Source organism: Chrysoperla carnea, assembly GCF_905475395.1.
Source record: "Chrysoperla carnea chromosome X unlocalized genomic scaffold, inChrCarn1.1 SUPER_X_unloc_59, whole genome shotgun sequence".
In the NCBI taxonomy this organism is placed as follows: domain Eukaryota; kingdom Metazoa; phylum Arthropoda; class Insecta; order Neuroptera; family Chrysopidae; genus Chrysoperla; species Chrysoperla carnea.
This window is the reverse complement of record NW_025408188.1, coordinates 18,527-33,018: the sequence shown is the minus strand read 5'-3', so window position 1 is coordinate 33,018 and position 14,492 is coordinate 18,527. Positions and strand designations below refer to the sequence as shown.

At 24.5% G+C, this 14,492-nt stretch overlaps 3 non-coding genes across 3 annotated transcripts; all 3 read left to right on the top strand.

Annotated features, from left to right (window-relative positions):
* Positions 1 to 1,035: 1,035 nt before the first annotated feature.
* On the top strand, positions 1,036 to 1,154 carry LOC123304493. The gene has a single exon (XR_006536510.1). It is a non-coding gene; the product is annotated as a 5S ribosomal RNA (ribosomal RNA).
* Positions 1,155 to 7,511: 6,357 nt separating this feature from the next.
* On the top strand, positions 7,512 to 7,630 carry LOC123304492. Its single transcript, XR_006536509.1, has one exon. It is a non-coding gene; the product is annotated as a 5S ribosomal RNA (ribosomal RNA).
* A 6,355-nt stretch (positions 7,631 to 13,985) lies between these two features.
* On the top strand, positions 13,986 to 14,104 carry LOC123304490. Its single transcript, XR_006536508.1, has one exon. It is a non-coding gene; the product is annotated as a 5S ribosomal RNA (ribosomal RNA).
* Positions 14,105 to 14,492: the final 388 nt, after the last annotated feature.

Below are 14,492 nucleotides of genomic sequence, written 5' to 3'. Positions count from 1 at the left end.
CAGCTGTTGCAGCAACTGCGGTTACTGCTGCTTCTACAACACCAACAAAAAAAGCAACAGCTTCTGGTGCTAAACGTACAAAACAACATTCAAAACCAACACATCCACGTACATCAGAAATGGTTGTTAACGCAATTAAAAATTTAAAAGAACGTGGTGGTTCATCATTACAAGCAATTAAAAAATATTTAGCTGCAAATTATAAAGTGGATTCTGATAAAATTTCACCATTTATTAAAAAATATTTAAAAGCTGCTGTAACTGAGGGAGCCTTGGTACAAACTAAAGGTAAAGGTGCATCTGGTTCATTCAAATTGGCTGCTTCCGCTTCATCTAATTCTTCAGCTAAATCAAAAGTATCCAAAAAAGAAAGTGGAGCAAAAGGTTCAGCAAAGAGTGCTAAAAGTAAACGGGCACCAAAAGAAAAGAAAGCCACAACTACATCATTGGCAGCCAAAAAGCCTAAAGCAAAAAAAGCGACTCCATCATCATCAACTGCTGCTAAAAAAGTTACTGCAAAATCATCAGCGGCATCAAAAAAAGCACCAGTTAAAGCAAAACCAGCAAAAAGTACAAAATCCGCTGCCAAAAGTAGCCCTGCTCGTAAACCGAAAGCACCAAAAGCTAAGAAAGCTTCTGTTGCCAAATCATCTCCTACAAAAATTAAAAAAGCAGCACCAAAAAAGAAATGATCTGTTACTTTAATAATATATTGAAATATTTCATTATTTTTGCTAAAAAATGAAAATAACATAGGCCTTAATACAGGCCACAAATTAATATTTGATAAGAGTAAATTATTTTTTGTATAAATATTTTATAAAATAATAGTTAAGAAACATTTGCCACAGTCAGTACCACGGATGGGTGGCCACTTGAGAATACTGTGTGCGGTTGCATTTTTATTTAAAATATATGGTATAATAAATAAGTATATATTTAAATTGATTACTTCATTGAAAATTTTAATAATATACTTTAATATTAATGATATTTATGAAAAATATATATTTGTAAAAATTTTCATTTATTACTGGCAACAGCCATACCACGTTGAAAACACCGGTTCTCGTCCGATCACCGAAGTTAAGCAACATTGGGCACAGTCAGTACTTGGATGGGTGACCGCTTGGGAACACTGTGTGCGGTTGCCTTTTTATATTAAAAATATAAATTATTTTTCTTCTTTTCTTTTTTTTTACACACCATATATAAATATATGTTATTTAGAAATGTAAACCTTTTATATTATTCGTCAACAAATAAATATTATTTTTTGTATAAAATTTTATTGCATTTATAACTCATATCATGGTTACTTTAAAGCGAGAAGTTTTTTTAATATTTCAAATGAATATAAAATAATATAAATTTTATGAAATTTATTTATTTTTAGAAATAGCAATCGCTTATAATTATAACAAAATTTTAATAATGTTTAATTTTATTTCAATAATTTATATATATATATATATATATATATTTTTTAATAAAAATAATATACTCTTATTTAATAATATATGTTGGTCCTATATATAGGACCGAAAATATTTCTTATTTGTTTTTTTTTTTTTTAAATTGTCATTTAAAACGCTTATGCACGTTCTCCACGAATACGTCTTGCCAATTGTATATCCTTAGGCATAATTGTAACACGCTTTGCATGAATTGCGCATAAATTGGTATCTTCAAATAAACCTACTAAATAGGCTTCACTAGCTTCTTGTAATGCCATAACAGCTGAACTTTGGAAACGTAAATCGGTTTTAAAATCTTGTGCAATTTCACGTACTAAACGTTGGAATGGTAATTTACGAATTAACAATTCAGTACTTTTTTGATAACGACGAATTTCTCGTAAAGCTACTGTACCAGGACGATATCTGTGTGGTTTTTTTACTCCACCAGTTGCTGGTGCACTTTTACGTGCAGCTTTCGTTGCTAATTGTTTTCTTGGTGCTTTACCACCAGTTGATTTACGTGCAGTTTGCTTGGTTCTAGCCATTTTCAAATAATAATGTTTTTACAAAAAAACACACAATTTTAAAAATTATATTCGACAATTTGATACTACAAAGTCAAATGTTTAAATGCGAAATAAATGTGTTGTATTTATATTTATATGAAATTTCAAAATTTTTGTTGTCATATCCTATTGGATAGCTATCAGAGTATGGACTAATCAAATTGTATAGGCGTGGCTTAAAAAATCTTTAATGCTTTATATAAAAAGGCACAATTGTACCGGCGCTCACATACATTACAATACTTGTGAGGTTAACACACGTGTTATCCGTTCGTTAAAATATTGTAAATAATTTTTTATTAAAATGACTGGCAGAGGAAAAGGTGGAAAGGGTCTTGGAAAAGGGGGTGCAAAACGTCATAGAAAAGTTTTGCGTGATAATATCCAAGGTATTACAAAACCTGCAATTCGTCGTTTAGCACGACGAGGTGGAGTAAAACGTATCTCTGGTTTAATTTATGAAGAAACACGTGGTGTACTTAAAGTATTCCTTGAAAATGTTATTCGGGATGCTGTTACATATACTGAACACGCAAAACGTAAAACAGTTACAGCTATGGATGTTGTATATGCATTAAAACGACAAGGTCGTACTTTGTATGGTTTTGGAGGTTAAGAAAATATAATAATTTACTTAAAATATTTAGTAAATTTATTAAAGAATATTTAATACATCCGATAAATTTAAACAGGCTTTCCTTTTTGGGAAGCCACTAATTTTATTTATATAAGAGTAAATAAATTTGTTAATAAATATAACATATTATATAATTTGTTTACAACAAATTATTTTGTTTATAACATACATTACCAAATATTTTTATTTATTTTTTTTTTTTTTATTGTAATATATCTGCAATAATAAATTATAATTTGTATATTATCTATTTTATTTTACAATAACTTATTGAATTTTTGAAAAAATTTTATTATAAATTAATATACTATTATATTTTTTATATATACAAGTTAAGAGTAACAAGTATCGATAGGAGATTATCGAATTTATAACTAATAAAACATTTCGCCTTAATCAAAGAAAATAAAGATTTTGCTATACCATTTTTTATACTTTCAATAAATAATTTATTATTAAATTTTTATTATTTCATTTATTTTTTAAAATTATTAAAAATATTTTTCTAATAATTATAAGCGTACATAAACAAGTAGTAAATGTAAAATGAAAATAATAAAGGTAATGTAATGCATTTGCATTACACTGATTTACGATATATATTCCGCGATATCCTTTATTATATTTAAAATTAATAATATTGATATACTAATAATAGATATATTCAAGCTATTAATATATAAAATTTTATATTAAATATGATATTAATAATTGTTTATTTTATTTTTTTGTATATATAAAAATAATTTACTCTTATTTAAAAAATTTGATGGCTCTCTTAAAAAGAGAGCCGTTTTTATATGTTGATGTATTTTTATGTTATCAATTAAATAATATTTTCGATTTATTTATTTTGAACTTGTATATTTTGTAACAGCTTTAGTACCTTCACTAACAGCGTGCTTTGCCAATTCACCAGGTAATAATAATCGAACTGCGGTTTGAATTTCCCGACTTGTGATTGTTGAACGTTTATTATAATGTGCTAAACGTGATGCTTCAGCAGCAATACGTTCAAAAATATCATTAACAAAACTGTTCATGATACTCATAGCTTTACTAGAGATACCAGTATCAGGATGCACTTGTTTTAATACTTTGTAAATGTAAATTGCATATGATTGCTTGCGCTTCCTCTTCTTTTTCTTATCACTCTTTGATATATTTTTTTGAGCTTTGCCAGCTTTTTTTGCTGCTTTTCCACTTGTTTTTGGTGGCATTGTTACAAACAATTAATATACACAGATAGTTACAGAACACCAGTCAGTATATGTATGAGCGTGTCGTGTATACAACTAGCGTATTATATACGCGAAGATGGATATAACAATAAAAATGAATACTACTCTCTGATTGGCTAAAAATAATACTATAAGGTGATTGGTTTATTTTTAAAGTTTTATATTTTATAAATATTATAAATTAAAATACCCAAATAACATTTTAAACATTTATGTTACAATCCCCGTAACGTACACATCTGTGTGATTATATTTACAAAAAAAAATATTAATTAAATAAATTTATTCGCTATGTCTGGACGAGGTAAAGGTGGTAAAGTAAAGGGAAAGGCAAAGTCAAGATCAAGCCGAGCAGGATTACAATTTCCTGTTGGAAGAATTCACAGATTATTACGAAAAGGAAATTATGCTGAACGAGTAGGTGCTGGTGCCCCAGTATATTTGGCTGCTGTTATGGAATATTTGGCTGCAGAAGTTCTCGAGTTAGCTGGTAATGCTGCCCGTGATAACAAAAAAACACGTATCATTCCACGTCATTTACAATTGGCAATTCGTAATGATGAAGAATTAAATAAATTATTATCTGGTGTAACAATTGCTCAAGGTGGTGTATTACCAAACATTCAAGCAGTGTTATTACCAAAGAAAACTGAAAAGAAAGCATAAATTAAAAACATTGCATTAATTTTTATAATAATAATACATCGATCATAGGCCTTTTAATAAAAGGCCACAAATTTATTTAAAATAAGAGTAAAAATTATTTTTATAAATAATATATTATAATATTTTTTTAAAGAATCAATTTAAATAATTATAAATTAATGATTCTTTTTTTTTTTTTCTTTTTTTATATGTTATTATGGAAATAATTCATCATATTATGATGACATTTAGGTAACATATTATAAGAATATTCATAAAATATTATCAAAATAATATTGTATTATGATGATATTTAGACAAAATATTATAAGAATATACACAAAATATTATCAAAATAATATCATTAGATAACAAAACTGTTCATGATACTCATACCTTTACTAGAGATAAAAGTATCAGGATGCACTTGTATTAATACATATTATCACAACATCACAAAATATTTTTTAAAAGGAAAAATTTTTTTAAAATTATTATAAAATTTGATTGAATTAAATTTCAATTTATTTTTTTAATAATTAAAGAAAAAAAAAAAACAAAGCATATAAACTTTCTATTGAAAATGTTATTTTAAACTAGATGGCCAAGTGAACTTCGTTACACAAACAATATATGACGTATTCGTTATTTAAATAATCAGTATCCTTTGATATTATATCAATACGTTACTCTCTTCTTTTGATACATATTAATAAAATTTCAATTTATAAGATTTTATGTCAATTATATAAATAATATTATAAATTTTCTAAATACATAAGTTAAGTAACAAAAAATTTGAATAACAAGATAAATTTATATATTATGTTTTAATACTCGATACTATAATATATCGCATCCGTTACCAATTATTCGGTATCCTTTGATTTATACACAGAATGAACTAAAAATATATATCAAATTTATTTTATTTATTTATATATTTAATATTATTATTATTATTTTATATTACAAAGTTTCTTAACGAAGCTTACAATGATTTCTCATATCGTACTTAACAAAATTATTTAGATCATATAAAATTTAAATTGTTAAAAAATTTGTATATTTATTATTATTATTATTTATTTTTATTAAAATTACATAACATAAAATTAATAATATTTTAATAATTATATAAATTAATTCTTATTTAAAATAATCTTATATTAATCTCAACAAATACTCTAATAATATATTTTGTCATAAATTTTTTTATATTTAAAATAAATATTATAATATATAAATACTTATATCAGTATAAAATTTCTTTATATAATTATGAAAAAATTAATTTAATAGTTAATTATTGATATTAATGCATAAATAAAAGTATTTTCTAATGAAATATATTTTGTCAATGTTCGATTAACACATTTCATAATAATACGTTTTCATTATTGACAAAAAAAGTTTTTCTAAAAATGAAATCTTATACTATAATATATATATTTATATATTAAATTTTTTAATTATTTATATACTAATAATTTATAATAAATCGATATTAAATAAAAAATAAAAATATATACTTTTTAAGTTTACCTTAAAAATATTATTGTTTTGTATGATTGAAATAATTAATATTAAACTATGTTTATTAATAATTGTTAATAAAAAAATTAAATATATTTTAATTTATAAAATAAATATTATTATTAAATTTATAATTTATTATTTTATATATTATAGAAATTGAAAAAATAAATAATGTTTACTACGACAGTAAATTAGAAATACTATTTAATTTTTATGTGTTTTCTACATGGTACTTTGACTTACATAGGGACTTATATTATTGTGAATAATGATATAATTGAAAACCTTTATTTTTTATTTGATAGAATTATTATATTTTATCATTTAAATATTTATAATAAATACATTATTTTTATAAAGTAAAAAAATATGGCCGAAGAAAATTCTACAGCTGTTGCAGCAACTGCGGTTACTGCTGCTTCTACAACACCAACAAAAAAAGCAACAGCTTCTGGTGCTAAACGTACAAAACAACATTCAAAACCAACACATCCACGTACATCAGAAATGGTTGTTAACGCAATTAAAAATTTAAAAGAACGTGGTGGTTCATCATTACAAGCAATTAAAAAATATTTAGCTGCAAATTATAAAGTGGATTCTGATAAAATTTCACCATTTATTAAAAAATATTTAAAAGCTGCTGTAACTGAGGGAGCCTTGGTACAAACTAAAGGTAAAGGTGCATCTGGTTCATTCAAATTGGCTGCTTCCGCTTCATCTAATTCTTCAGCTAAATCAAAAGTATCCAAAAAAGAAAGTGGAGCAAAAGGTTCAGCAAAGAGTGCTAAAAGTAAACGGGCACCAAAAGAAAAGAAAGCCACAACTACATCATTGGCAGCCAAAAAGCCTAAAGCAAAAAAAGCGACTCCATCATCATCAACTGCTGCTAAAAAAGTTACTGCAAAATCATCAGCGGCATCAAAAAAAGCACCAGTTAAAGCAAAACCAGCAAAAAGTACAAAATCCGCTGCCAAAAGTAGCCCTGCTCGTAAACCGAAAGCACCAAAAGCTAAGAAAGCTTCTGTTGCCAAATCATCTCCTACAAAAATTAAAAAAGCAGCACCAAAAAAGAAATGATCTGTTACTTTAATAATATATTGAAATATTTCATTATTTTTGCTAAAAAATGAAAATAACATAGGCCTTAATACAGGCCACAAATTAATATTTGATAAGAGTAAATTATTTTTTGTATAAATATTTTATAAAATAATAGTTAAGAAACATTTGCCACAGTCAGTACCACGGATGGGTGGCCACTTGAGAATACTGTGTGCGGTTGCATTTTTATTTAAAATATATGGTATAATAAATAAGTATATATTTAAATTGATTACTTCATTGAAAATTTTAATAATATACTTTAATATTAATGATATTTATGAAAAATATATATTTGTAAAAATTTTCATTTATTACTGGCAACAGCCATACCACGTTGAAAACACCGGTTCTCGTCCGATCACCGAAGTTAAGCAACATTGGGCACAGTCAGTACTTGGATGGGTGACCGCTTGGGAACACTGTGTGCGGTTGCCTTTTTATATTAAAAATATAAATTATTTTTCTTCTTTTCTTTTTTTTTACACACCATATATAAATATATGTTATTTAGAAATGTAAACCTTTTATATTATTCGTCAACAAATAAATATTATTTTTTGTATAAAATTTTATTGCATTTATAACTCATATCATGGTTACTTTAAAGCGAGAAGTTTTTTTAATATTTCAAATGAATATAAAATAATATAAATTTTATGAAATTTATTTATTTTTAGAAATAGCAATCGCTTATAATTATAACAAAATTTTAATAATGTTTAATTTTATTTCAATAATTTATATATATATATATATATATATTTTTTAATAAAAATAATATACTCTTATTTAATAATATATGTTGGTCCTATATATAGGACCGAAAATATTTCTTATTTGTTTTTTTTTTTTTTAAATTGTCATTTAAAACGCTTATGCACGTTCTCCACGAATACGTCTTGCCAATTGTATATCCTTAGGCATAATTGTAACACGCTTTGCATGAATTGCGCATAAATTGGTATCTTCAAATAAACCTACTAAATAGGCTTCACTAGCTTCTTGTAATGCCATAACAGCTGAACTTTGGAAACGTAAATCGGTTTTAAAATCTTTTGCAATTTCACGTACTAAACGTTGGAATGGTAATTTACGAATTAACAATTCAGTACTTTTTTGATAACGACGAATTTCTCGTAAAGCTACTGTACCAGGACGATATCTGTGTGGTTTTTTTACTCCACCAGTTGCTGGTGCACTTTTACGTGCAGCTTTCGTTGCTAATTGTTTTCTTGGTGCTTTACCACCAGTTGATTTACGTGCAGTTTGCTTGGTTCTAGCCATTTTCAAATAATAATGTTTTTACAAAAAAACACACAATTTTAAAAATTATATTCGACAATTTGATACTACAAAGTCAAATGTTTAAATGCGAAATAAATGTGTTGTATTTATATTTATATGAAATTTCAAAATTTTTGTTGTCATATCCTATTGGATAGCTATCAGAGTATGGACTAATCAAATTGTATAGGCGTGGCTTAAAAAATCTTTAATGCTTTATATAAAAAGGCACAATTGTACCGGCGCTCACATACATTACAATACTTGTGAGGTTAACACACGTGTTATCCGTTCGTTAAAATATTGTAAATAATTTTTTATTAAAATGACTGGCAGAGGAAAAGGTGGAAAGGGTCTTGGAAAAGGGGGTGCAAAACGTCATAGAAAAGTTTTGCGTGATAATATCCAAGGTATTACAAAACCTGCAATTCGTCGTTTAGCACGACGAGGTGGAGTAAAACGTATCTCTGGTTTAATTTATGAAGAAACACGTGGTGTACTTAAAGTATTCCTTGAAAATGTTATTCGGGATGCTGTTACATATACTGAACACGCAAAACGTAAAACAGTTACAGCTATGGATGTTGTATATGCATTAAAACGACAAGGTCGTACTTTGTATGGTTTTGGAGGTTAAGAAAATATAATAATTTACTTAAAATATTTAGTAAATTTATTAAAGAATATTTAATACATCCGATAAATTTAAACAGGCTTTCCTTTTTGGGAAGCCACTAATTTTATTTATATAAGAGTAAATAAATTTGTTAATAAATATAACATATTATATAATTTGTTTACAACAAATTATTTTGTTTATAACATACATTACCAAATATTTTTATTTATTTTTTTTTTTTTTATTGTAATATATCTGCAATAATAAATTATAATTTGTATATTATCTATTTTATTTTACAATAACTTATTGAATTTTTGAAAAAATTTTATTATAAATTAATATACTATTATATTTTTTATATATACAAGTTAAGAGTAACAAGTATCGATAGGAGATTATCGAATTTATAACTAATAAAACATTTCGCCTTAATCAAAGAAAATAAAGATTTTGCTATACCATTTTTTATACTTTCAATAAATAATTTATTATTAAATTTTTATTATTTCATTTATTTTTTAAAATTATTAAAAATATTTTTCTAATAATTATAAGCGTACATAAACAAGTAGTAAATGTAAAATGAAAATAATAAAGGTAATGTAATGCATTTGCATTACACTGATTTACGATATATATTCCGCGATATCCTTTATTATATTTAAAATTAATAATATTGATATACTAATAATAGATATATTCAAGCTATTAATATATAAAATTTTATATTAAATATGATATTAATAATTGTTTATTTTATTTTTTTGTATATATAAAAATAATTTACTCTTATTTAAAAAATTTGATGGCTCTCTTAAAAAGAGAGCCGTTTTTATATGTTGATGTATTTTTATGTTATCAATTAAATAATATTTTCGATTTATTTATTTTGAACTTGTATATTTTGTAACAGCTTTAGTACCTTCACTAACAGCGTGCTTTGCCAATTCACCAGGTAATAATAATCGAACTGCGGTTTGAATTTCCCGACTTGTGATTGTTGAACGTTTATTATAATGTGCTAAACGTGATGCTTCAGCAGCAATACGTTCAAAAATATCATTAACAAAACTGTTCATGATACTCATAGCTTTACTAGAGATACCAGTATCAGGATGCACTTGTTTTAATACTTTGTAAATGTAAATTGCATATGATTCCTTGCGCTTCCTCTTCTTTTTCTTATCACTCTTTGATATATTTTTTTGAGCTTTGCCAGCTTTTTTTGCTGCTTTTCCACTTGTTTTTGGTGGCATTGTTACAAACAATTAATATACACAGATAGTTACAGAACACCAGTCAGTATATGTATGAGCGTGTCGTGTATACAACTAGCGTATTATATACGCGAAGATGGATATAACAATAAAAATGAATACTACTCTCTGATTGGCTAAAAATAATACTATAAGGTGATTGGTTTATTTTTAAAGTTTTATATTTTATAAATATTATAAATTAAAATACCCAAATAACATTTTAAACATTTATGTTACAATCCCCGTAACGTACACATCTGTGTGATTATATTTACAAAAAAAAATATTAATTAAATAAATTTATTCGCTATGTCTGGACGAGGTAAAGGTGGTAAAGTAAAGGGAAAGGCAAAGTCAAGATCAAGCCGAGCAGGATTACAATTTCCTGTTGGAAGAATTCACAGATTATTACGAAAAGGAAATTATGCTGAACGAGTAGGTGCTGGTGCCCCAGTATATTTGGCTGCTGTTATGGAATATTTGGCTGCAGAAGTTCTCGAGTTAGCTGGTAATGCTGCCCGTGATAACAAAAAAACACGTATCATTCCACGTCATTTACAATTGGCAATTCGTAATGATGAAGAATTAAATAAATTATTATCTGGTGTAACAATTGCTCAAGGTGGTGTATTACCAAACATTCAAGCAGTGTTATTACCAAAGAAAACTGAAAAGAAAGCATAAATTAAAAACATTGCATTAATTTTTATAATAATAATACATCGATCATAGGCCTTTTAATAAAAGGCCACAAATTTATTTAAAATAAGAGTAAAAATTATTTTTATAAATAATATATTATAATATTTTTTTAAAGAATCAATTTAAATAATTATAAATTAATGATTCTTTTTTTTTTTTTCTTTTTTTATATGTTATTATGGAAATAATTCATCATATTATGATGACATTTAGGTAACATATTATAAGAATATTCATAAAATATTATCAAAATAATATTGTATTATGATGATATTTAGACAAAATATTATAAGAATATACACAAAATATTATCAAAATAATATCATTAGATAACAAAACTGTTCATGATACTCATACCTTTACTAGAGATAAAAGTATCAGGATGCACTTGTATTAATACATATTATCACAACATCACAAAATATTTTTTAAAAGGAAAAATTTTTTTAAAATTATTATAAAATTTGATTGAATTAAATTTCAATTTATTTTTTTAATAATTAAAGAAAAAAAAAAAACAAAGCATATAAACTTTCTATTGAAAATGTTATTTTAAACTAGATGGCCAAGTGAACTTCGTTACACAAACAATATATGACGTATTCGTTATTTAAATAATCAGTATCCTTTGATATTATATCAATACGTTACTCTCTTCTTTTGATACATATTAATAAAATTTCAATTTATAAGATTTTATGTCAATTATATAAATAATATTATAAATTTTCTAAATACATAAGTTAAGTAACAAAAAATTTGAATAACAAGATAAATTTATATATTATGTTTTAATACTCGATACTATAATATATCGCATCCGTTACCAATTATTCGGTATCCTTTGATTTATACACAGAATGAACTAAAAATATATATCAAATTTATTTTATTTATTTATATATTTAATATTATTATTATTATTTTATATTACAAAGTTTCTTAACGAAGCTTACAATGATTTCTCATATCGTACTTAACAAAATTATTTAGATCATATAAAATTTAAATTGTTAAAAAATTTGTATATTTATTATTATTATTATTTATTTTTATTAAAATTACATAACATAAAATTAATAATATTTTAATAATTATATAAATTAATTCTTATTTAAAATAATCTTATATTAATCTCAACAAATACTCTAATAATATATTTTGTCATAAATTTTTTTATATTTAAAATAAATATTATAATATATAAATACTTATATCAGTATAAAATTTCTTTATATAATTATGAAAAAATTAATTTAATAGTTAATTATTGATATTAATGCATAAATAAAAGTATTTTCTAATGAAATATATTTTGTCAATGTTCGATTAACACATTTCATAATAATACGTTTTCATTATTGACAAAAAAAGTTTTTCTAAAAATGAAATCTTATACTATAATATATATATTTATATATTAAATTTTTTAATTATTTATATACTAATAATTTATAATAAATCGATATTAAATAAAAAATAAAAATATATACTTTTTAAGTTTACCTTAAAAATATTATTGTTTTGTATGATTGAAATAATTAATATTAAACTATGTTTATTAATAATTGTTAATAAAAAAATTAAATATATTTTAATTTATAAAATAAATATTATTATTAAATTTATAATTTATTATTTTATATATTATAGAAATTGAAAAAATAAATCATGTTTACTACGACAGTAAATTAGAAATACTATTTAATTTTTATGTGTTTTCTACATGGTACTTTGACTTACATAGGGACTTATATTATTGTGAATAATGATATAATTGAAAACCTTTATTTTTTATTTGATAGAATTATTATATTTTATCATTTAAATATTTATAATAAATACATTATTTTTATAAAGTAAAAAAATATGGCCGAAGAAAATTCTACAGCTGTTGCAGCAACTGCGGTTACTGCTGCTTCTACAACACCAACAAAAAAAGCAACAGCTTCTGGTGCTAAACGTACAAAACAACATTCAAAACCAACACATCCACGTACATCAGAAATGGTTGTTAACGCAATTAAAAATTTAAAAGAACGTGGTGGTTCATCATTACAAGCAATTAAAAAATATTTAGCTGCAAATTATAAAGTGGATTCTGATAAAATTTCACCATTTATTAAAAAATATTTAAAAGCTGCTGTAACTGAGGGAGCCTTGGTACAAACTAAAGGTAAAGGTGCATCTGGTTCATTCAAATTGGCTGCTTCCGCTTCATCTAATTCTTCAGCTAAATCAAAAGTATCCAAAAAAGAAAGTGGAGCAAAAGGTTCAGCAAAGAGTGCTAAAAGTAAACGGGCACCAAAAGAAAAGAAAGCCACAACTACATCATTGGCAGCCAAAAAGCCTAAAGCAAAAAAAGCGACTCCATCATCATCAACTGCTGCTAAAAAAGTTACTGCAAAATCATCAGCGGCATCAAAAAAAGCACCAGTTAAAGCAAAACCAGCAAAAAGTACAAAATCCGCTGCCAAAAGTAGCCCTGCTCGTAAACCGAAAGCACCAAAAGCTAAGAAAGCTTCTGTTGCCAAATCATCTCCTACAAAAATTAAAAAAGCAGCACCAAAAAAGAAATGATCTGTTACTTTAATAATATATTGAAATATTTCATTATTTTTGCTAAAAAATGAAAATAACATAGGCCTTAATACAGGCCACAAATTAATATTTGATAAGAGTAAATTATTTTTTGTATAAATATTTTATAAAATAATAGTTAAGAAACATTTGCCACAGTCAGTACCACGGATGGGTGGCCACTTGAGAATACTGTGTGCGGTTGCATTTTTATTTAAAATATATGGTATAATAAATAAGTATATATTTAAATTGATTACTTCATTGAAAATTTTAATAATATACTTTAATATTAATGATATTTATGAAAAATATATATTTGTAAAAATTTTCATTTATTACTGGCAACAGCCATACCACGTTGAAAACACCGGTTCTCGTCCGATCACCGAAGTTAAGCAACATTGGGCACAGTCAGTACTTGGATGGGTGACCGCTTGGGAACACTGTGTGCGGTTGCCTTTTTATATTAAAAATATAAATTATTTTTCTTCTTTTCTTTTTTTTTACACACCATATATAAATATATGTTATTTAGAAATGTAAACCTTTTATATTATTCGTCAACAAATAAATATTATTTTTTGTATAAAATTTTATTGCATTTATAACTCATATCATGGTTACTTTAAAGCGAGAAGTTTTTTTAATATTTCAAATGAATATAAAATAATATAAATTTCATAAAATTTATTTATTTTTAGAAATAGCAATCGCTTATAATTATAACAAAATTTTAATAATGTTTAATTTTATTTCAATAATTTATATATATATATATATATATATATATATTTTTTAATAAAAATAATATACTCTTATTTAATAATATATGTTGGTCCTATATATA